Here is a 25,777-nt window from a genome sequence, read left to right as displayed (position 1 = left end):
TTTTCTAAACAGTTTCTGACGTAGTTCTGTGGTTTTTATAATGAGATTATTACACTTAGCCAACATCTACTATAGGATCGGAATTAAGTCACTTTTAAACTTTATACCTCAAACACAGCCCAGTTTAAATGTTATCACCTCCAAGATGCCTTCCCTGACTACTCCCTCCCACTGTCCCCATAAGACACTGTATTTTCTCCTCTGTGTCCCCTAGATTTTCATTACTGTCTCTGTCAGAGGAGTTACCAGGGTCTACACTGAATCATAGATGATCTATATACATGCCTGTCCAGCTTTAGGATAGGATATTATTTTTGAATCAATAAATGGAAGAATGGTCATGTTTTCAGCCTACACTGGTTAGAATATATAATATTATAATATGATATAAATTATTACATTCTCATTACAACTTTCAATTTTTTAGGTGACACCTGTCTATTGCCTCCCCCCACCCCCAAATGATTTCAAATCCCAGGCTATCATTGGCAAGACCACAATGTAGCGGCCTTCAGGGTAGGAACTGTCCAGATCATCTACACAAACGTTGGCCTTTAAAAGGAGTAAAATCAACCCCTTAGGTAATTAATTTGCAGGAAATATGAAAACCAATTCTTGGTTGCAAGCCATACGCTTATCTGTGGGATTTAAGCATTCAGCCAGTTGGATGAAGTATTAATTGTGCCAGTACTACTGACAACAGTAAGAGAATAGGCCTTCACTCCCAGCCGAGACTGTGCAGAATCACCCACCAGACTCACACAGGTACAGCATAATTGGTGGAGGGTTATTTGTTTGGACTTGCAAAATGGATTTCTTAAATGTTTGAGCTAGTGCTAGAAGAGTTTTCAAAGTCCCTGCATACCCATCTTAAACACACACATTATTAAGGGATTTTATTTGACATTTAACAATTTTGTATATTAATATTCCCATCTTTCCCCTAAATGGCCTAATCCATCTAAATCCATAGCATCAAAAGTCATTACACAAAAGGAACAAGATGTTGCCAGAACCACTGTGGCCTGGCACTGAATTTGCTTGAGCTGAGATGATTCGGGCAGATTTATATCCTGTTATTTCCTGAACTCGGAGCAAAACTCACAGGTTCAAGACTTTGAAAGCATTTGTCCGAGCAATCTCACTTCATCACTTTGAAGGGGATGGTGTTTCTGCCATCTATCTGCTCGAGCAGTGATGCCTTCATGCATCTCTCTCTCTAGCTGGATATGTGAACCCCAGGGTGAATCCCAAGGCCTATGGCCACCGGGGAGAGGGCATCATCTTTACTTAATCTTCCTTCCCCTGGAAAACTTTCTTTTACCTCTTCCCTGGGTTCCCTTGATATGGAAAGATACTTGCAGAGGGTGTAGGGGGCACTTCAGATCCTGAAATTATTACTTTGTCCTTCTTACTGGCAAATGACATAAAGGGTTGGGCTACAGTAGTGGTTTTGAATCATTTTTTGAGTCACACACTCCTTTAAGAAGCTGATGAAAGCTATGCATTTTCTCCCTAGAGAGAATCAGGTATGCACATACACACAAAATTTTGGTTGCAAATATAGGCAGTTCACGTGGTGAATTACTCATGCATGGGTTTCCCAAGGGTCTGTGAACCCCAGTTTAAGTATCTCTGATCTAAATAACAACACTTGCCTTTCCCTTTGACTTACAGAGCATTTTCAAACCTTTCTCTTGTTAGACAACTTAGTAAGGTAGGTACCTATTTCAGTCCCATATAAAATTGTCACCCTGGCTATATTTTGACTTTCTGCTTGCAAATCTTAATTTTCACCTCCTCCTGATGGGAAACTGCACTTTGAACATTCAAATTCTGTTTGTTATATTTTTATACTAATTTGTTAACACTGATTCCCTTTTTTCCCTATAAACATGGAAAGACCACGGACTGAATTCAGAAAATCTGGGCTAGGATCTAGATGCTGCCTCCTCTAGATGTTACTCACCTCGGCTCCTTTGTCTGAGGAAGGGGCATGACCAAGTCTATCTCCCACGGGTCTGGAGGATTTCATGAGTCATGCCAGGAGTCTCGTCTGAGCTACACCCCCAGCGAGACATGTTAGTGTCTCCGAACACATTCAGGGGACCTATTGTTTCCATAATACAAACTACAAAGAGTCAAACCCACAAAACCTTCTAGACTGGTGGCGCTAAGCGGGAGATAGAGTGAGAACACGTCGCAGGTAGCAGGAGTTTTTTTAAAAGGTTTCTTAACTGCTGAGGTAACCATGATTCAAAGTGTCCGTCCTGATGTTCTTTTCCCAGCCATGTACCTTTGAATGGAAAGCTATGAGACCGAAGAAGCCCAGTAGCTTCATCAGATATCTTGTTATTAATAAACAGAAGTATGAGTGCTATCACATGCTAAGCCTGAACCCAGCCAGAAAGCAGGCCTCTTGCCACCTGGAGGAAACCACTAGACCACCATGTAGACAGCGCCCGACACCTTTGTTCAAAATAGCTACCCCATCCTTGCTCACTGCATCCCCACCTTCTGCCCAGATGAGCTATTGGCAGCTGTTGTCAGGGCTCGAATGGCAAGTTGGCAGAGCAACCAACATGAACTCCTCCTGGCAGTGTTGTCCCCAGACACAGAGGGAGCCACAGCTAGCCTGTACAGCATGGTTGTGTGACTTAGGATAAGACGCCCCCTCTGGGAGGACTGATTAGGAAAGTTGGCTCCCCTAGGCTGGCCCTGCCCTGTGGGCACAAGTCTCGGGCAATCAGAAGAAAGGCTGGGTTTCACACCTTGCTCTTCCCCAGACCTGGTGTTTTTGATCAGTCAATAGACATAGTAACCCTGGAGCAAGCCTCCCCTCAGGTCTCACACAGTCCTTCTCATGCAGGCCTGAAAGCATAGAAGGCGGCCACCACAAACAGCCGGGAAGGCAGACGGCCGGCCTGGGATCAGATGTCACCCACCCTGCTCTCCAGCACTGCTCTCACTGACTGTCATTCATTTGATTAACAAATACTCAGTGACTCCATTCTATATGCCAGCTACATGAGGTGCATCACATGGGTTTCCACTGACTTCTTATAAAATCTCTGCAAGACAGCAATTATTATTCCCATTTAATACAGAAGGAATCTGAAGTTCAGAAAGATAAAGCTTTTTGCTCCATGTCGTACAGCTAATGAATTGGAGGGCTAGGATGCAAGTTCACTTGTATCTGACTCCAAAGTCTCAGTGGGCCCATCCAATGCCTTAGGGCAGTGGCTGTCAAATCTCGCTGTATGTCAGAATCACCCTGGGAGCTTTTAAATCATACCAGTACCCAGGCCTCGCCCCAGAGATTTAGATTTAATTGGTCCAGGGTGGGGTCAAGCACCAGGGTTTTTGTTGTTGCTGTTGTTTTAATCTTCCTTGGTGCATCTAATCTGTACCCAGGATTAAGAGCCACAGATTTTGGTGCATTACTCATCCTAGTCAAACTCAACGCATTTCCATCCATATATCTGAAGAGACAAGATAGGTCAACCAGGGAGTGAGATTTGATATGGCATCAGAAAAGATTCCCATTTCTAAAATGTAGCTCCACTCCCTGCCACTCCTTTGGACCTTGAACTGTTCCAGGGTCCCCCCCCACCGCCACTTTTTTTTTTTTTTTGCGGTACGCAGGCCTCTCATTGCTGTGGCCTATCCCGTTGCGGAGCACAGGCTCCGGACGCGCAGGCTCAGCGGCCATGGCTCACGGGCCCAGCCTCTCCGTGGCATGTGGGATCTTCCCGGACCGGGGCACGAACCCGCGTCCCCTGCATCGGCAGGCGGACTCTCAACCTCTGCGCCACCAGGGAAGCCCCAAGGAGTCCCCCCTTTTTAACATTAAATAATAGTTGTTATCCTGATGCAGCTTCGTGGAGACTAGTTGTTAACCAACTAATGCCAAGAAAGGGGTATTGGGAGAAAACAAAATTATGGTTACCAAAAGGGAAAGGGGGTGGCGGGAGGGATAAATTAGGAGGTTGGGATTAACATAGGCACACTACTATATATAAAATATATATAGTATATATATTATATATAAATATATATTATATATATTTTATATATAAAATAGATGACCAACAAGGACTTACTATATAGCACAGGAAACTATACTCAGTATTTTGTAATAATGTATAATGGACGAGAATCTGAAGAAGAGAATCAGATATACATATCTGAACCACTGTGCTGTACACCTGAAACGAATGCAATATTGTAAATCAACTATACTTCAATTAAAAAAAAAAAAAGAATGGGGCATTGGAAAGAAGACTGGTGGGGTGGGAAAACCCAGAAATAAGGAAACTCATGGTAGAGGAGATAGGCTATGTAACAATCATATTAATAATCATAATAATAACAGCTAACCTATACTGAGTGCTTACTGCATTCCTGCTCCTCTTCTAAGCACTTTACAAGTATTAGCTCAACCACCCTATCGAGGTGGGTATGTCTACCTTCCCTGTTTTACAGATGAGGAAACTGAGGCATACAGAGGCTATTAAATGACTTGACCAAGGTTACCTAGACAGAGAGCTCGACTCCACAGTACATGCTCTTAATTTTGTCCACTCGAGTTTTCCCCAAGACTAGGTCTGACTGTGGCTTCCTCGCCGCGCTCAGAATCGAGTCTCTTAGGGTCCTTTGAGGACCACTTCAGCCTCCTTTATGTGCAGTTGCTTAGCTCTCCCATGTTCACCAGCTTCCTCTGGCCCGCTTAGCCCAGTGTAGCCAAGGCACATTAGCAGGGTGGGGTTAGGGAAAGAGCCCTAGCCTAACGGTCATAAAGTCCAGGGTCTCACTACAGGGCTGCTACTAAGCTTTGCAAAGCCAGGTCAAGTTACGTTCCTCTCTGGGCTTAAGTTTCCTTCTTTTAAAGTGAAGGCTTTAAATTGAATCATCTATAAAGGCTCTGAGAAGTCATGCAATGAAGAAACCAGCTTCACCAGCGTTTCCTGAATTCATATGACCGCTGTGGTAGATTGCATTATTGCTCCCAGTTCTTCACTGTATCCACGCTCTGTTGTGACTTTGCAATTCCTACCACTAGTGGTAGAATATATTTATTTCTCTGCTTCAGTTACATTGATCTTGGCCATGTGACTTGGTCTGGCCAATGGGATGTTAATGGACATGATAGAGGAAAAGGCTTGAAATATGCTTATGCAGGTAAGCTTGCCCTCTTGCTCTTCCATCATCATGAGAAAACCATGTCCTTGATAGCTGCCTGATCCCTGAAGAATAAGAGACTCACGGAACAGAGGCACCACCGGCTACCCCACAGGCCTCTGAGCAAAATTAAAAATCAAAATAAATCATAATCAATATTATTATTAGTGACTGTGTTTGGGGTTGATTTGTTACTCAGCATTAGTGCAGTAATAACTGACTGATACAACTACCAAACCATTCTTTAGTTAACATCTATTAAATGTCTAACTGAATGCTCCAAGGGACATGTTTGAAAAAGTGCTTCTCTAGGGACATCTGAGTCCAGCCTTTTTTTCTCAATGTGCCTTTCTTATTTTCACTGAGCAGAGGGCTCATTTTTTGCTTAGTGTTTAATACAGGTGTCTCACATCCCTGTACAAAGTATCAATATAAACTTTTTGAACGCAAGCACTCTAGACAGTTATTTTTCCATCCTCAATGCCTAGCACAGAGCCTGGCACACTATAAGTGCTTAGTAAGTGTTGGCTAAGGAAAAGAGGTGAGGACCTTGTCATCATCATAACTGTCTGGGCCATGTTTGTGGACAAGATGATCTCTAAGTAGCCTTCCATCTTCAACATCTTGGAGTTAAGCGGCCAACACCCCTCCTTCAGTAAACCATCTGTGGGGACTGGGAACCAGTGCCGTACTCCATGCCTTCCTCCCCATGTCCACTCTTGATTTCTGGCCTCTTTTCCTCTATCAGTTCAGCCACCATTTTCTGTGCTCTTATTAAGTGTTGGCTACTGTGGATGTTACAAAGATGGACATGTCACATGGTCTCCACTGGAGGAGCTCAGAGCTGCTGCCAGTCTAATTGATGCTGAGATTTGAGGCTCCAAGTTCAAAGACAGAGATATACAAGGAAGGGTCAGTCACCCAAGGTTTCCAAGCAAGAGGTGGCATGGCCAACCTCAAAACCAAGGCCTCTGAGGCACTGTTTACTGCTCTCTCCCCCAGAGTACAGATCATCAACCATCTCGCTTTCAATGCAAATCTAAGCAAGTCAGTTCGTTACAACACTGAGCTTCTAAATAATTAAGCATCCCCCCACCTGCCTTCCTCCCATGCAACTCTGAAAGCTCCTCAAGGAAATTTGGGGATTTCCTAGAGGGGGGCTAGGCTCCTGTCACTTAAGCAATATCCTTTCACACCCTCTAGTGGTTAGAGGGCATCCTGACATCCTGGAGGAGCGCGGTAACTCCCTTGGGCCTACCTATAAAGTGAACCTGTTACGCATAGTACAGTCCTCTGGCAAAGCGATCTGGCAATAAGTATCAAAAGCCATAAACACAGTCCTACCCTTTAACCCAGTAAATCCACTTCTGGGACTCTATTCCAAGGTGATAATCCAAAAATGGGGGAAGTCTTTTGGCACAATGATGTTCATTGCCTCATTGTTTATAATATCTAAAATTAATTGTTTATAACATCTAAAATTAATCAATGTCCTAAATGACAAAAAATAGGGGAATGGTTAAGCAAATTATGATTTATCCACACAAGAGAGTAAGTATTGTGAGGTCACTTAAAATGATGGAAAGTGGCATGGTAAAGTAGCAAGAATATGAATACTGAAATCAGAGGGATCAGTCTAGTCTCCATTAGCTGGTAATTCTTGACAAGCTGCTTAAGCTCTCTGAGCCTCAGTTTCTCAATCTCTAAAATGGAGCAAACAACAACCACCTTGCAAATTGGGAAGATTACATGAAAAACTGTGTGTAGAGCCCCTGACACCACGTCTGGCACATAGCAGAATACACAATAAATGGAGTTATTATTATTACTAAGATTTGAAATTATGTTACAGCAGGGAAAATGCATCTGAAATTATGGTAAGAAAAAAAAAAGACACAGTACAAAATTGTATGTTTACTGTCATTGCAATTACCGCCCCCCCAAAAAAAAAGATACACAAGGAGAATATTTTTGAAAGATATACATCACATTGTGACAATGTTTCTTTATCCTTTTTTTTTTTCAGCAAACATTTCTTCAGTCGGACGTGCTCAGAACCAAGTATGCCTTAGAGATCTAAAGATTAAAGAAAGCATCCTCAGGAGTTCGCAGTTCACTAGGTGAGACAGGCGATGCAGGCAGGAGGACAGGGGGCCGGTGGGAGGGGGGAGGACTCGGGAGAGTCTACCTGGGAGAAGCAGTACCTGAGCTGCCCCTTGAAAACGGGAACACTTTTTCCTAGCCTTCCAAGAGCAGTGACATCTTACTTGGGGTAAGATGACACTCACTCATGACACTCACCCAGCTTCACTCTAAGTCATGTATTCGGAGGTGACTGAGGAGGAGAGCTGAGAGGTCAGTGGAGTCCAAGGGCACTGGCTTTTACTGCACCCCACACCCAGCCTAACCCTGCAGAACCCCCAGCCCTTCCCCCAAAGGCAAGTGCCCAGCCTAAAAGAGGCATGACAGGCTTCCCTGGTGGCGCAGTGGTTGAGAGTCCGCCTGCCGACGCAGGGGCCGCGGGTTCGTGCCCCGGTCCGGAAGGATCCCACATGCCGCGGAGCGACTGGGCCCGTGAGCCACGGCCGCTGAGCCTGCGCGTCCAGAGCCGGTGCTCCGCGGCGGGAGAGGCCACAACAGCGAGAGGCCCGCGTACCGCGAAAAAAAAAAAAAGAAAGAGGCATCGCTGGTGGTGTTCAAATCAGCACCATGTGAGTGAGCTGAAGCTATTTCTTTTCTCTCACTGTATCAGCTACTTCAAATTTTACAGAGAGAACCACAAGTGTCAGCCAAAGTTTTGCATATTTAGGGAGGTTTTACTCCCTTGGCTGTGCCGGCAATTAGGAAAGAGGCCTGCAAACCTCTTCAACTCTACCCTGAATATAATAGATACAATCAGTAGTTATAAGGTCTCTAGCCTAGAAGGTACTGGGGTCATGAAGCCAGAAAACTCTCCCTGGCTCTCACCCATGAAGGAGATGGTTGAAACTGCAACCTCATCCAAAGCCCCAGTGTGGGCCAACAAGTGAGGTCAGAGGGGTCTCACAAATTGCCTTCGTTTTCTTCTATTCCCACTTGAACTCCAGGTTTCCAGGTCATACAGGTAGGGCCTGGATGATTTGGGGCTCAGAGAATTCTGATATCATTGTAACTGCCAGTCTCATTCCCTAGAGAGCTCACTCCTTCCCCGCACCCCCAACCACCAAATCTTATCTGATCACCTCAGAGAAGTAGCTCTCTGTTGCGGTTACCACTGCTGCATAACAAATCTCCCCAAGCCGACTGGTATAAAAAATCTAATCATTTTCTTTTACCCACGGATTCTCCCAGTCAGAAATGCAAAATGGGCACAGTGGGATAGCTGACTCTTCCCCAAGACGTCTAGGACCTCAGCTGGGAAGACTCATGCTGGACCTGACTGGAAGGCTGGGGGCTGTATCTTTTTAGCCCAATTACATTTTATGCCAAGTCACAAGACAGAGCTATTTTGAACCACTGCTTCCATGAAGAGTGAGCCATTCTTATTTTCTTCCCTCTTCTTACAGCTCCCATCCCCAGAAGATTCTGGAACTTGCCCTGAGGGAACCAAGCCAAAAGCCTGAGTATCACTAGCTCTCCCTGAACTGGTCCTGAGAATGGTCCACACATCAAGTTAGGACATCCTCTTCCACCAGACTGCTCTCCTCTTTCTCCACATCCAATAAAACATTTTAGGAGGACAAGATGACCTTTTTTTAATCAATAGCCAAGAAGACTTAGTCCAAGGGCTAGTTGTCGGTCCCAAAATGTTCAGTCACATAAGCCTTTCTCGTCAAGATAAAACAAAACAAGTTCATCTGGTCAGCTCCCTGATGGATGCCAGGTATACAGGGGTTGGCTGAAGCTTAAGCCTGCACAATAGGGGTTAAGCGAGAAGAGAAAATCTCTGAGGATGTGGTGACATAAAGCCCTAAAGGTGGCTTTGGTATATACCACTCTGGAATCCCAAATTGGAAAGGAGCTGTTTGACACATACAAGTAGGCCTCATTCTAAGAAAACTCAGTTGGCAATAATCCAAGGCTTAACAACAAATTTTTAAAATACAAGAGCACTTCCTCACTTTCTATCAAAGATGATGCTTTTATTAAAGGAACTTCCTTGATGGATTTAAGTGCTGGTTTATAGATTGGCAGCAACTAAGAGGCACAAAAATATAAAACGAAAGACTGGGCCCACAGCCAATCAAAGGCCATCACAAATCAAGAGAAACTTCTGAAGCTTTAACATCCAGCACTGGAAGTGGGATTTGCTTTTCACACATATACACACACACTTGAAGTGACACCCCAGGAACCCAGTCAAGTATTCCTATGACGTGGACCCGAGGCTGCATTCCATGCTTGAGGAGTGACATGAACTAATGCACAGAGACAACAAAACAAGGATGGCATGTTTAGAGGATGTGGAGGAGACAGGCATGCCTGGAGAAGAGGGTGTGTGTCAGGAAGCAGAAGGAAATAAAACTGGCTGGGTAGGGTGGGGCCATTTTAGCAGGTTTGAAAGCTAAGCTGAGGCGTTTGAACTTGAATTGTTAGACAGTAGAAAGCCCCTGAAGGTTTTTTCCTCCAAGAGTGACACGATCAGAGAGGAGTTTGAGGAATACTCATCTGGTAGGGGTGTCTGAAGATGGAGTGGACACACCGGACAGCAGCGAGGGGGGTGTCACAGTCATGAAACTGTTAAGGTAAGAGGGCCTGAACCAGAGTGGGGCAGGAGGACCTGATGGGCTCTTTCCATAAGAAAGACATCTAGGGGCTTCCCTGGTGGCGCAGTGGTTGAGAGTCTGCCTGCCGATGCAGGCGACACGGGTTCGTGCCCCGGTCCGGGAAGATCCCACATGCCGCGGAGTGGCTGGGCCCGTGAGCCATGGCCGCTGAGCCTGCGCATCCGGAGCCTGCTCTCCGCAATGGGAGAGGCCACAGCAGTGAGAGGCCTGCGTACCGCAAAAAAAAAAAAAAAAAAAAAAAAAAAAAGACATCTAAAATGGCACATGTATTCATCAGGGCCCAGATTTTACGGCAAGTAAAATCTTTGGAACTGTCCTTTGGAACAGTGATACTTCTAAACCGTTTCTTCAGAATCATCTCTTCTTGGATTTAAGTCCCTCTTCAACTCTATCCAGCTTCAAAAAATTCATGTTATCAGGATAGGGAGTGGAGTGGGCTAAACCCAAGTCTGTTCAAGGTATAATCAAAGATTAAAAGGAACCAGTAACTTTTTAAGCAAACCTATGAATCCTTAAGCCTCCAAAAGCAGCCATCTTTCAAACTTGGACCCTAAGGAGGCCATGTTCCAATGACACATCAAATAATCAAGTCCCATACTTCCTTGGGGACTGCCTTCAGAGTCTGCTATATATCCCTTTTAAACTCTATGATATCTTCTTTTGACAATATAATTAATTTTTTAAAAGCATAGCTACAGGTCAGTCTGGTAGGGAATGAGATGACCACTCAAGCTGGGTAATGGCTTTTTGGGTTAGAACAAACAGACAAAACAGGTGAGGCTTTGGGGGAGTGTATTGAGATGTGGGAGTGTTTTCTTATTATCTTTTGGATGTCTGTCATCTATAGTGACGTCCCATTCTGCATTCGCAGTATTGGTGCCTTTGCTCAGTTTGTCTTGACCAATATTGCCAGTTTGTCTTACTTTGAAATCTTTTCAAAAATCTAACATGGAGGTACAGGGGCCAAAGATAAAAGAAAAACTGCAATTGATTTCCTTGTGTAATTTGTAAGTTGACTGAGAGGGAAATTTCCAGAGAAATGTTGCAAAAAAGGTTTTGAGTAAACGTAATAGCTCAATTTGGCTAACATTAAGTAAAGACTCTCCGTAAATACCTGTCATTTTTTTAATCAACAGGACTGGAATGCAGGTGAAGATTTATTTACAAGAGGATCCCTGCCTTCGAGGAGTCCATGAGCAACGGAACAGCCTCCTATGTTGGCTACTTTTACAGAGATAACGTTGATTTTTTTCTAATTTCATATTTTTCATTTTCTCCCTTTGCGACAGAGACATTAAAATCTTACTAAACAACCGTTTGCTCTCCCCCATTTCCCAGATTCCCTTGCAGTTAGATTCAAGCCACATGACTAGTTCTGACCAATGGGATGTGACAGGAAATGATGTATGCCATTTCCAAACCTGGTGATATAAGTCCCGGTGTGGCCCTCCAGCTTTCTCTTTCTAGGCTTCAGTGATCACGGAAGTTATACAATGGCATGATAGGAACCTCCTGGACCCTGAGTCACCAGCCATGAGAGGAGTACCCTGAAGATTCACTTGACTCACATTGGGAAGTTGGGGGGATGGGAGAGAAATCTTGGTAGTATTAAGCCACTGAGGTTGGGGGCTTTGTTTGTTACCACAACTGAGCTTTCTTGCCTAAAATTCTAAATAACAGCAGAGGGTGGCAACATGGTGTAGTGGGAAAATCAGGGGTTTAGAGTGGCTCCAACCTGGGAGAAGTTAGTAACAGGCTTAGAGGCTGCTCATCAGAGTCATTTGCAATCTACAGATCTCAGAGGAGACCAATCCTCTTCTTCCTGAGAGAACAGACTTACTGCTCCCGGAGACAGGGAAAGAGAATCCATGGCCTCCCTCGGAATCTCCCAGTGGCCAGTTTGACCACAGACTGCCCGAGTTTTTGTACAATAGAAAGAGTGTACCCTCCATCCCATCTGCTCTGTCACATCCAGAAAGGACTTCCAAGAAAATAAATTATACTGTTTCTTCCTTTAAAAAACAATAGCTAAATAAGCTGTGGCCCAGCCAGACAAAGGAATATTGTTCGGCGCTAAAAAGAGATGAACTGTCAAGCCATGAGAAAACATGGAAGAAACTTAAATGCGTATTACTAACTGAAAGAAGCCAACCTGAAAACACTACGTACTGTATGATTCCAACTATATGACATTCTGGAAAAGGTAAAAATATGGAGACAGTAAAAAGATCAGTGGTTCCCAGGGGTGGGGTGTTGGGGAGAAAGACGAATACATAGAGCAAAAAGGATTTTTAGGGCAGTGAACATACTCTGTATGACATTACAATGATGGGTTTGAACAGATGTCATTATACATTTGTCCAAAAGCATAGAATGTACAACAGTCAACAGTAAACACTAAGATAAACTATGGACTTTTGGTGATTACGTTGTATCAGTGTACATTCATCCTTGGTGAAAAATGTACCACTCTGATGAGTGATGTTGATCGCGGGGGGATCAGAGGGGAGGCTATGCTTGTGTGTGGGCAGAGGGCATATGGCAAATCTCTACACCTTCCTCTCAGTTTTGTTGTAAACCTAAAACTGCTCTAAAAAATATTTATTTCTTAGGGCTTCCCTGGTGGCGCAGTGGTTGAGAGTCCACCTGCCGATGCAGGGTACACAGGTCCGTGCCCTGGTCCGGGAAGATCCCACATGCCACGGAGAGGCTGGGCCCGTGAGCCATGGCCGCTGAGCCTGCGCGTCCGGAGCCTGTTGCTCCACAGCAGAAGAGGCCACAGCAGCGAGAGGCCCGCGTACCAAAAAAAATAATAAATAATAAAAATTATTATTTAAAAAAGATATAATAGATGACTATTACCTTCCTGTTATAAAACCAAACCAGAGTCAAAGGGAAAGTCCCTTGTAACCTTTTCCCATTGATTGTATTCTACCTACCCAGAGTGACCACACTGAATCATACTTCCAGGCTACTCTATGCATTTACATACTTATAAAGGAATACAGTTTTGCTTTGGGTTTGTGGTCTATTCTTGGTCTTAACACATGAATGAGCCAAATAGCAGGTATTGTTCTGCCCCGGTTTTGGTTGGTTTTGTTCGTTTCTTTTGGGGGGTTCATTTTTTCAAGTCATTTTACTTTTCTTTTTTTGATTTTTGACTTTTTTCTTTTTTAACTTTTCATTTTTGACTTTCGATATTTTTCAACACGTTTGGCCAACTTAATGCCTTTTCACTGCTACATAATTCTCCTGTAGTATGAAGACAGCATAATTTATGTCATCATATGGGGTGTTCTGCAGCTGTAGTGAACATGCTTGAACGGCCTCTGTGCACACAGGCCAGCCTTTCTCTAGGATGGGTACCTGGGAGGGGACTAACTGGGTCGAAGGGCACACATATCTTTAGTTTTAACAGACACTGCCAAATTGCTTTCCAAAGTAGTCACACCCACATATATTTGCACCAGTAGTACATAAGTGTCTCTCATTTCTTCACTTTTTTTCCTGATAATGAGTGTGGGTGACTTATAGATAGAAGCATCTTAAGCTGATAAACATGCATATTTACTGTTTATGAGGTCACCACATGCAATGACCTGATTGCAGATGGGAATGGACCTCCACGCTGGCCAGCAGCTTTCACCATCGTGCACATTAGCCTGTAGGCCCTGACCACCCGGAAAGACCTCTTTCAAAATTGACAGAGAAGCTTTTTGTTTCTTTTAGTGAACAGTGGTCTCAGCTCTACCCTGCATTTCTGAGAGTCCTGCTGCCCAGAGGTGTTGAAGTGAAACAGCGGTGCCACGGGACCTGGAGGGAGAGTGGAGCCCCCAACTCAGGGCCACTCAAACGTGCCGCAATCAGATAAGCAGGATGGACTGCAATATTTTAAAAATTCAAAATTAATGAAAAAACCCATGATGAACAGAATATCAAAATTTCAAATAAAGACAAGAGCAGTATTACTGATTTTCCTCAGGCTTCATTTATGTTTCGTACAGCACAGAGCAGTAGTCACTTGTCATTTTAAGCAGATCTGGGAGACACACACACACACACACACATACCCTGTAAAAATCCTTGCCTGTGTGACTTTGGGAAATTTGCTGAACCTCTCTCAGACTCAGTTTTATCATTTGTGAGCTGTCAAGGATTAAAAGAAATAAAATATGTAAAATGGTGGGTTTTCAATAAACATCTACCACCACCTGTACTAGTACTAGTACCAGTGCTATTATTAGGCACCAAGACAATCTTGCTGGTTGCTGCTTCTGCTCTCATCCTTGAGCCTGGTTTTGTCTCTTACCTTTTCCCTGGTGACCAAGTGACCCCTGTGTAGAATCCAGATTGCTGATAGGAAGAACGAACCTTACTGGGCACTTACTTTGAACTATGTCCTGGGATGGGCACTTTCATGCATTATGTCAGTTAATCTGCACAATAATTCTTTGAGATACATTGATGAGAATGCTGAAGCTCAGAGAGGTTAAGTGACTTGCCCAAGGTCACAGAGCAAGCCAGTGGCTGAGCTGGGTTTTGGGCCCAGGTCTCTTTATAGACAAATATATGGTCCAGTGTTTAGATCCCTCTGAATGGTGTCAGTAGGATAAAGATGAAGGAGGCTACTACTTCGGAAGACAGATCCCGAGGGCAAAGGCTCCCTCAAATACCCTGCCTGACCATCACCCAAACTAAAAATAGCAAGTTTTGTTCCAGACTCAGCCCAGATCTATTGCCTTCAGAGGGGTGTTGGTTTCTCTTGTCCAAGCCCCAGAACCCCCATGATTCCCTCCTGAAGGCAGGTACTCACTGCCCCACCCTTTCCCCACCACCTCCCGCCCTCCCAGCTCCCCGCACCACTCGCCCCGACCCAGACGACACCCAGGTAGACGATAACATGACATAATTCTGTTCACCCTCAACCTAGCTTGCTTCTGGGTCAGTCACACCTTTCTGCCCAGGCTCTGCAGGCTGGTGTGCACACAAAAGGGGTGGGGGTGGTCCAGCCATGCCCAGTGATGGCTTTCAGAAGTGCTTTGGCTCCTGCACTTAGAGCTTCTGGAGACCTCTGCGGGCTCAGCAGCCACTCTGCTTTGCTGGGTCCAGGGGGTAAAGACCACCCAACTGCACCAGGCCAGGCCCCAGGGGCAAGCTGGTTCTTGGGGAGGTGGGGGTGGGGAAGGGAAGAGGCTCCCTTCCCAGAAGGTCAAACCATTGTCGGATTCCTTCCCTGGAATCTGGCCCTGCCTTCCCGTCTGTGCTTCTCCCAGCTTAACTTCCTGAACAGTGCCTGTCATCACTGGGAGAATCTCGGCTGGCTGTCTCCATGAATTCACAAATCACCTTCCTGTCGTCACTTGGCAAGGGGAGGGGGGGCATATGGAGGGGCGGGAATCAACCCCATTTTCCGTCACCCACCCCTTGTCCCCCTCGCCACCCAGGGCCGGGAGCCTTAGCAGGCTATGTTCACACATGTCATTTGTCCGACCTGCCAGAAGATCTTAGCATTGATATGCCCTCTAGTGGATTTTAAAAAACAACAGGGGGCACACACAGGCAGAGTCACAACCACAGCAAACAATGATCAGTTAACTCCGGCTGTACCCACAAGGCCCCAGTTTCCAAAGCGATGCCATCCAGGGAAGACAGTCGCCCGGCCAAACAAAGCTTCTGCCCTGATCAGCAGCCTGGGTGTTTGGGGCAATCATTGCCATTAACAAGAAGCTCTTCCCCAGGAACCGATGCTATTGGCCCAGGTGGAAGTGGTGTCCCTCCAGGCCACACCCCACGCCTTCTCTGCCTGGAGAGCCTATAAAACTCAAGACTCACTCCGGTATCTCCTTTGCTTCAGTGCCTCCCCTGGCCACCCCCAGCCCTTTCCCAGTAGAAATGCCCCTGCTTTATGCTCAGTCTTTCCTCCTGCCCCGTGTTGCCCTGTAATGGCTTCCAGCAGTTTCTATATCTACGGGTGAGTGCCCTCTTCTTGTCTATCTCAGCGTTTCTTACCCTCGCCACCACTGACATCTGGGTCCAGATAATTCTTGGTTGCAGGGGGCACCCTGTGCACTGTGGGATGTTCAGCACATGCCTGACCTCTACCCACTGGATGTTAGTAGCACCCTTCCATTTGTGACAACCGAAAACGAAACATCTTCAGACGTTGCCAGATGTCTCTGGAGGGGAGGAGGGGAGAGAGAGGCAAAATCACCTCCAGTTGAGACTCACTGGTCTATCAGTTGAACGTTTTGTGGATCTGGGGTAGGATCTGAGTGTGCTGGAAGCCCTCCTCCCCACCTATGTGATCAGGGATTCGTCATTCCTGCCTTAGAAGGCCAGGCCATTTAGCCTCCATAGTGTCCTACGAAAGTGTACCTTCCCAGGCAGGCTCAGACCTTGAGCGGCAGCATTCCACCTGAAGGCAACATAAGGCCAGGCGTGCGGCATGTGAGGCTGGGGGTGTGAGGGGGGACTGGGCAGAAAGAGGGCTGCTACAGAGGATGGGCGGAGAGGCAGGATGCCATGCACTGTGTCAGGCACTGCCCCCTCTTACGTTTTATGTCATCCTTGGCGGGTCCCCATAATAAAGACCTTCCTATGCACCAGGCATGTGGCTGAGCTTTCTACACAGACTAGCCCTGAGGCAGAATGTGCAGTCTTATTTTACAGATGAGAAAAGTCAGGGCATGGGGAAGGTCAGTCACTGGCCCGAGGAGCCCACGCCAAGGTCCCTCGTATCCTACGATTCCCACCACGTGTCACCAAAACACTAAATGCAATGGGGCGCGGGGCGGGGGGTTGTTCCCACGGGTGTGAAACCAAGTGAGTCCTCGGCCTAATTTCAGAATATGCTTCAGGGCTGACCCAACTGGGGCGTTGCGCTCAAGAGGCCTAGATTCCTTATTTCCTTATTACCCAATTACTTAGTAAACGCTCTGTGGCTGTTTCTTCCACACAGATCCCAGCAGCCCTGGGAGACCGTCACACCCTGGAGGGCAGGGACTCCCTCGTTTCTCTGGCATGTCCTCAGAACACCAGCTCCTGGCTCTTCCATGGAGCCCGGCAGACTGGCCTGGAGGCCAAGGAAAAGGCAGGAGGCCCATCCCCACCCCCCACCCCCGTCCTCCTCTCCCCAGGGTGCTGCCCCTGTTAGCCAGGGCCCAGCAGGCTGCAAGGTGTGGGGACCCCAGCACTGGGCCAGACACCACAAGGCCTGGGTGTGGCCCTCAGTCTGTGGAGAGGCCTTGGCCAGCACATTCCCCTTTCTGGAGCTCCACTGCTCCATCCACCCAACCAAAAAACCAGGCCCAGCCCTCTGACCTCCCTCAGAGATGTGCAGAGGAAACACTTACTCGGGGCCACTCTTCTCCACTGGTCACTGAAACAGAAGTCAGCAGAGCTCCCGAGAGACCCCCACCAGCAAAGGGGGCCAGGGTTGCCCGTAGTCTTTGGATGTTTTTTTTTTTTTTTTTTTTTTTTTTTTGCGGTACGTGGGCCTCTCACCACTGCGGCCTCTCCCGCCGCGGAGCACAGGCTCCGGACGCGCAGGCCCAGCGGCCGCGGCTCACGGGCCCAGCCGCTCCGCGGCATGCGGGATCCTCCCGGACCGGGGCACGAACCCGCGTCCCCTGCATCGGCAGGCGGACTCCCAACCACCGCGCCACCAGGGAAGCCCGTCTTTGGATGTTTAACCTTCTTCCTTCTGGAACCTCAGCCAAAAACAGGTGGCAAGAGAAAACAGCTCTGAGCAAGCCCAAAGGGGAAGGCTTTCCATCTCTCTAGCACTCCTTCCCTGCATCCGAGAAACCTCACACAGGCCATGACTGATCATCCAGGGTGGCTCCAGTAGACATGGCTGGGAGGTTTCTGACCTTCCAACCTCCATCTTGGCTTCACATTCCATCGCCTCTTCTGGCCCCAGGAATGTGAGCATCAGGGGTTGAGGGCCGAAAGGCCACACAGAGAAGGGACGTGGGGAGTGGGAGAGGCTTCCTCCGGGGGTGCCCAGGTGAGGGATGCCAAGGCAGCCCCAGGTTCTGGGGGTGAAAAGGGACAGAGTTGACTCACTCTTCTCTCCCGTGCAGACTTTGACAACCAGGCCATCCATACTGGGTGAGCAGGGCCCGGGCCAGGCCCAGTGGAAAAGCTGCAAGAGAAACCAGGTACATCCATTACTTTGCAGACAGATATGGTGTGGCATTCAGGCCCTTCCAGTCAGAGGCAAAGGCCCTGGAGCACTGTATCTTCTCCTCCTTGCACGACCCCACCCACCCAGATGAGGCGCCAGCTGTGGGTACCTCAAGTCACATCTGATGCCCGGCCAGGCTATGGGGTTGACGAATTCAGAGCACGGAGTCTGGATCACGATGGCTTGAACCTATGTTCCTCAACCTAACACATCCAGGTGGATACAGATCCCCCATACGGTCTTGGGCATGTTTTTTAACCTCTTTTGGTCTCCTCTGTAAAAGTCCTATCTATCACATAGCTGTTTAGAGAATTCAGTGAGGTAGTATATGTAAAATGTAGGGCAGCCAGCGCAGGGCTAAGACACCCCTTCTCCCAGCTCCATCCAGACCAGATAAAGTCTGAGTAAAGAGGTGGGGGGAGGGAGCTGGGGGTGCAGGGAGCCCCCAGCATCACAGCATAATATCCCAGAGGGAGAAAAATGGTAACTCTAGGAAATGAGGTACGACTTTTCAAAAGTAGGTGAAATTCACCACTCTTTTGATGCTGTGCTGGTTAAAATCACAGATCTCCACTCAAGAGAGCATATGAAAATAATGGAAAGCTGTGAGATAATAAACCCCAGCCCACGGCAAGAACTAGCCTTCACAAAGCCAGATCGTCTCAGCCCATCCCACTCCCGATCATTTCTTTCCTTTTTTGCCTACGTCCTGGCAAGACACAGGTTCGTTTGAATAAGGCCTGAGTTCTGGGAAATGTGGAGGTGATTCCCATTGTCCTAACTCTGCCAAGGAAGCAAACACAGAACCCATTTCCCTCTAGCTCCCACCTTCCTCACACAGAAGCCTAACCTGGGTTCAGGGGACTTGCTGACAAAGGAATCAGGCTGTGGCAAAGAAAGAATTTAAGCCAACACTGAAGCACACACACACACACACACACACACACACACACACACACACACACATACCACACATGGCACAGAGCATTTTTACCACCTGGCTTTCTGCTCCCAGAACTGCCGTGGCCTGTGTCATCTAGACAGTGAGGAGAGAGTGTCCAGGAAAGGCTATTCCTGGTTGGGAGATCCTGAGAATCACTCTGTAAGGAGATCCTGGACCTCAGCCTCTGGTAGCAGGAGGTGAGCCATTTCAAGGTGAGACAACATGGTCAGGGGACTAATCAAGGCCATTTAGACGGCACGTCCCAGCCCCTACTAAGTGCATGGGCTCTGGGGGTTGCCCACATGACCAAGGCATCAGACCCTGCCTGTCAGGAACTTCCACTCCAGTGAAAAACAACTAGAGTTCAACCTTACTATTCTCTGCAAAAACAAAGAAGGCAGGCAGGCAATGATCTTCACGACCAACAGGCCCTCCCAGCCCTGATCTGTGTATAACTATGTCTTTCTCCACATAATCAAGGTACACACCAGGATACATCTCACAGTCACTTTTTTAATTTTACTTTCCCTTGTTTTTTTCAATGAATAGCTCAAGCACCCAATGCCTCAACAACAAGGGTCTAGTATCTCTTTCTTGAGACCCCAGCCCCAACTTTCCTGAGAACTTTGGGAATTTACTCAGCCCAGAGGACCCAGTCCCCATCTAAATTTTCCAGCAGAGGAGCCCTAGACTTTGGCCAGTTCACTGTCACTGTTAGCTCCCTCTGCCCCATGGTGTGATCACTGAGGATGGGTCCATGGTTAGTGGGATGTCCTTGCTGGTCCAGGCCCCTGTCTGCATGATCTCCAAGACAATCCTTTACAATTCACAGTCCCTCCCCAGCCCGCCTTGTCGAGAGCCAACCACTCACTGTGTCAGGGAAGCTGGGTCACTGCCAGCCACAAGCTCTGGGGATGGGCCCTCCCCGAGGACCCTGAAGCCACGTGGTGACCCAAGGCCCCAGGCTAGACTCTTTGTTTTCTTAGAATAATTTTGTTTAGAGAGCTTGTCACTCCTCTGGACACTGGAACCACTTTACTTTGAACTTAGGGGAATGGGGGATGGCATGACTATCTTTTCGCTTCTCAGAAGGCCGTGTGTGTCTTAGGAAATTGATCTCTCTTTTCCCAGCAATGAGATCTGCAAAAAGACCCCGGGTCTTTTTATCCCCTTGTCCCAGAACAATGGGTGTCCACTCGCTAATATTTGTATTGTTGGGGGGAGGGAACTTGCATGTGCCTGTCCCCTGATGGACTGGGTGATGGGCTGAGACAAGGTGATTTGTAGAACCCAGGGGTAGATTAGGGCGGGGCTGGCATAACTTCTCAACATCCCCACCTCCATTTTAACTGGATTGAACAACAGAGTTATAAAATGTCACGATTTTTGATGCCCCTAATTCTGTAGACCACCCCACCCCTTACCTCTAGCTAACTCCCCCAACCCTGCCCTTAACCCACCCTAGTATCTCCAGATCCCTTCTTTTTAAAAAACTGAATTCCACTTCCCCCATTGTCCTGGCAGAAGTAGACCAACCCCCCACCAACTCCCTCAGCAATTGTGTCAGCTTGCTACTAGAGCAGCCATAACAAAGAACCAGAGTCTGGGAAGCTTAAACAACAGAAATCTGTTTCCTGACAGTCCTAGAGGCTACAGGTATACAAGGGGACACGAGATCAAGGTGTTGTCAAGGTTGGTTTCCCCTGAGGCCTCTCTCTTTGGCTTGTAGATAGCCATCTTCTCCCAGTGTCTTTCCTCTCTGTGTGTCTGTGATCTCATCTCCTCTTCTTATAAGGATATAAGCCCTACTGGGTTAGGATCCACGCACATGACCTCATCTTACCTTAATTGCCTCTTTAGGGTCCCTATCTACAAATACAGTCACATTCTAAGGTACTAGGGGTTAGGACTTCAACTGAAGGGGGACATAATTCTGTCCCTAACAGCAACCTATCCACACCTCACTGGAGTGAAAATCCGGGCAGGCAGGGATTTGTGCCTGGTATTGATACATGGCAGGGGCTCAATAACTATTATTTGAATGAATGAATGAATGAATTCACCTCCTGGGGAACCTACTACTTTGTACCTGTAGTGTGATTATTTCTGGGCTCAACTCACCTCCACCACGTGGAAGATGCTTTCATGCCAGGCTCTTGTGTGTTGCATCTCAATAGCCCTCACAGACCCTGGGACCGGGTCTTGGTCAGGTGCACCAGGACACGTTGAGAAACTGGGCTCCCCTTGGGTCCTTTGCTAGCTACTAGATATCTGTCTCTGAGCCATTCACGCAATCCCTCCAGGCCTCAGCTTCCCTTCTGCGAAACTGGCCCAACGCCAGCCTCACAGGGCCCTTCAGAGGCCTGACTGAGATCATCGCGTGAATGTCTCTTGTAAACTCTAAAGTGCTTTTGCAAACGTTAGCTGTCATTCTCAGGTATTTTGTAGCAGGTGGTTTTCCCAGTCACAGTGGCTGCTTAATAAATTACCCCAACACTTAATGTCTTAAAACAATAATGACATTTATTTTGCTGTAGCTGGTCAGGTCTCAGGAGAGGTAGTTCATCTCTGCTCCGCTCGGTGCCCACTGGGGCAGCACCAAGGCTGGCAACTGAAAGCGGATGAAGACTTGCTCCCTCACTCATAGCCCTGGCATCTGATGCTGGCTGCCAGCTAAGATCTCAGTGGGGCCGTCAGCCACAACACCCCCGCATGGCCTCTCCATGTGGCCTAAGCTTCCGTGCAGTGTGGTGCTCGGACTCCCAAGTTGGAGCATCCCAAGACAGCCAGTCAGAGTCACACTGCCTTTTATGACCCAGGCTCGTAACACCTCTTCCTCTGTATTCCATTAATTAAGCACTTGCAAAGGCTCAGGGGTAGGGGAAATAGACTCTGCCTTTTGATGAGAAGTTCAGTGTTCTGGAAGAATACATGGGCTTGAAACTACTGCTATGGCCCTTTGGGGAGCATACCATCTACCACAGTACTTGATACATTTTTTGAGTGAGTGAACCTTTCCTTATGGCCTTACAGCATCGCCCAAGGCTCCATGGCACAACCTCATGCTGTAGATCTCTCCTGACTTGTTTCCTCAGTTAAAACTTACCCATCCCCATCTCAGTCTATCAGAGCCCTACCTTTTTCAGTAGAAGAGTAGGGGTCATAGATGAACAGATAAACCAATTCCTGACACTGCCTTAGCTAGGAAATGCCTGTTAGGTTGTAGAAGGCTATCCCTCTTCTACAACTAACACATGCAGAAGGCCCACTCCTGGGAACCTCAGAGAGAGAAGTGGACCAGATTTGGGGCCTGTGGAAGGTAAGCTGTGTGGGTGACTAGCAAGCCTACCACTGCTTCAGCCCGGACGGTCACCCGGCCTATGCAGAGGTGAAACCTTTCTCCCCATGCCATCCACTCCTCCCTACACGCTGTCCCCGCCATTTTCCTCTGCTTAACATTCCGTGACGGGTTAGCCCCCCAGGTTTGGAAGGGTAACTCTCTGGTCTGAATCAGTGCATTATGGACCTGGTATCATTAGCCCACGTTTCCTCACCCTGCCACAGTTCCAGAGACTGGTCAGGGGGACCTGGGCAATTCTGAGGAGTCCCCAAAGGCCATTGAATGGTCTGATGCTCAGTAAGTAATGGGTTCACTGCAGGAAGCATCCAGAGGACATTAACCCTCTTGCCCTAAACCATGTTGTTTTCCACATGTCTCTTCTGATTCATCTTTGAATTTGTTCTCTGACTCATTGGGTCTATGTTGTCCTTAATTGCATCAGGCAACGATGATGAAATATCAGCCTCTTTATTTTTTCATTATGTTCCTGCTGGTCAGGAGATTCCCACTTGGACCACGGAGCTCCAGGGGCAGTGCTAGAAGAGCCTCTCTCTGCTACCTCTCTCTGTCTCACACTTACACACACACAAACACACATACACGCACACATACATACAAACATACACACACGCACAAACATATACACACACATGCACAAACACACGTGCACACAAATACACACAGACACACAAATACACACACACACATAGACACGCAAACACACGCACACACACACAAACACACATGCATGCACACACTCTCTCTGGTGACTTCTCATGGCCTCAGGATAAAGCCCAAACTGCTTACCTGACTTACGAAGGACTCTGAGGCCGACCTGCCTGGTGTCCAGCTTCATCTCTGGCCACTGTCCCTTTCATATCAAGACAGGCTGAGCTTCCTTCAGGTCCTAAAAGGCTCCATGTTCTCTCTTACACGGCCCTGGTTGACATTATTCCTCCACCCAGAACATCCTTCCCCTTCCTCAGCCTGCAGGTCTCAGTTTAGAGAGCTCTTTCCAGGGCAGCCTTCCCTGACTCTCGGGTGATGTTAGTCATCTCTGTCTCACGTTCTTTTCGCTCCCTGCAAGTCCCTCTCTCACCTCTCCGCTCTTCCTGTGATCACGTGATTAACTGCTGCCTGCCCACTCCCCCAGTGGAAGCTCCGTGAGGGCAGGGCTCACCGGGCTTGCTCCCCGTGGCATGCCCAGGGCACGGCATCAAGCTTGGCACACAGATGCAAGCGGGCAGGTCAGTGAGGCTAGGGGAGGGATGCCACCCCACGCGGAGGTGGCAGGGGGAGTGACTTCTCTCTCCAGCTCTGAACACCACCAGTACAGTGAAGGCTAAGATACATCTGACAATGTCCCTGATGCTGCTAGGGACAGAGGAGACCAGATGGGGCAAACGAGGGCAAAGAAGAAGGAGGATGGAGGGGAAGAGTGAAGCGGGGAAAGGGGTGTGTGCCAGGCATCCTGCTTCTTACTTCCTGGTATGTCATTTAAAAATTGTTTTTATGTTAAAAGGATTTACTGTGGAGTCAGATGAGACCCCCCCCCACTCATTTTTTTTTAAGTCGGTTATTTTTATTTTAAATTATTATTTATTTATTTACTTATTTTTGGCTGTGTTGGGTCTTCGTTGCTGTGCGCGGGCTTTCTCTAGTTGTGACGAGTGGGGGCTACTCTTCGTTGTGGTGCACAGGCTTCTTGTTGCAGTGGCTTCTCTTTGTTGAGGAGCACAGGCTCTAGGCCCTCGGGCTTCAGTAGCTGTGGAGTGTGGGCTCAGTAGTTGTGTCTCGCGGGCTCTAGAGCACAGGCTCGGTAGTTGTGGCACAACAGGCTTAGTTGCTCCACAGCATGTGGGATCTCCCCGGACCAGGGCTCGAACCCGTGTCCCCTGCACTGGCAGGCGGATTCTTAACCGCTGCACCACCAGGGAAGTCCCCCCACACTAATTTTTAAGGAAATGAATGAGACTTCAGAGACACTGCGTGGGCTTATGGTGAGGTCTTTGCCCTCAACACTGTCCCCACCTCCCTCCGGGTAGAGCACACATTTCAAGCTCTTGTCTTCTGGTTCTTTGGTTGAAAAGTCTGAGACACCTGAGATGAGGCCTGGGCTTCCTTACAACATGGTGCCTGGATTCCATGAAAGAGCATCCCGAGAGAGGCAGGTAGAGCCATAGGGCCTTTTGTGACCTGGCCTCGTGGCATCACTTCCTCTGTACTCCATTGATGAGGAGTCTCTAAGGCCCTTTTCAAGGACACTTGAGAACAAGACATTGGCAAAAAAAAGAGAATCAGGAGAGACCACTCTGCTTTCAGATCTTACGTCGTGTTTCTTGACAACCCTAGGGCCTCAGTGCCATTTAATGACAATTTCTTTTGTGACAAGTTCCTGCCCAGCCTCAACTTTGCCAAGATGCTGGCGGCTAACATGTATGTGTCCTAAAGCTGACACATACAATGGGTTATCTCCTCTAACACTCAACAGGAACCCCTCGATTCCCACCATTTTACAGATGAGGACAGACTGCAGTTTAGAGAAGTTAAGTGACTGGCTCAAAGTTACACAGCGGCTAAGTGGGGGGATTTACTAACACAGGGACTCAGTCCCAGAAAATGACCCAGGACCTGTACTGTCTGCCTCCAGACCCTGCTGCCTGGGAACTTTGGGGCACTTGTTGAATGTGTCCTCTATACTTATCCACTTGGGGCTTTCACCCCCACTCCCATGACAACTTGCTCCATCAAACTGACAGCAAAACTCACCTTTGCCTCCAAGCTCTGAAAGAGTTTCGTAGCCCTTTGGCTACGTGGGTAATGATGCACCCTTCCCTTTCCCTTTCACACTCACGCTCAGGAATGGCACGACCCAGGTGAGAAAGGAAAAGTGGAAACTCACTTCCTCCTCCAGATGGTGACATGTTTCCTACAGAAGGTGCGTGGGGTACTGAAGGCCGCATCAAGAACAGAAATGTACTCTTCCTCCTGTAGCCACAGGCAGAAAACTCTCCCTAATCAATAGGTTGCTCCCCTCCTCTGTCTCTCTCTCTCCCCACTATTACAGGTGACTCCCCCCATCTGCCTGGTGGACCAGAATAAGTTGCAGCTAGAAAACCAGAGGCCTAAACCAGGTCTTGGCCACTAGTGACATTGAAGCAGATCATTCTTGGTTGTCGGGGCCTGTCCTGCTCATTGAGGGTGTTTAGCAGCATCCTTGGCCTCACACGCTGAGGCCAGTAGCATCCCTACCCCCACCTCCTGCAAGTCCTGACACTCAAAAATGTCTCCAAAAGTTGCCAAATGTTCCCTGGAGGACGAGATCAGTTTCAGTTAAGAACCACTGGTCTAAACAAACA

The sequence above is a fragment of the Phocoena phocoena genome, chromosome 19, assembly GCF_963924675.1.
Source record: "Phocoena phocoena chromosome 19, mPhoPho1.1, whole genome shotgun sequence".
NCBI classification, from domain to species: Eukaryota; Metazoa; Chordata; class Mammalia; order Artiodactyla; family Phocoenidae; genus Phocoena; species Phocoena phocoena.
This window is presented reverse-complemented; position numbering follows the sequence as displayed.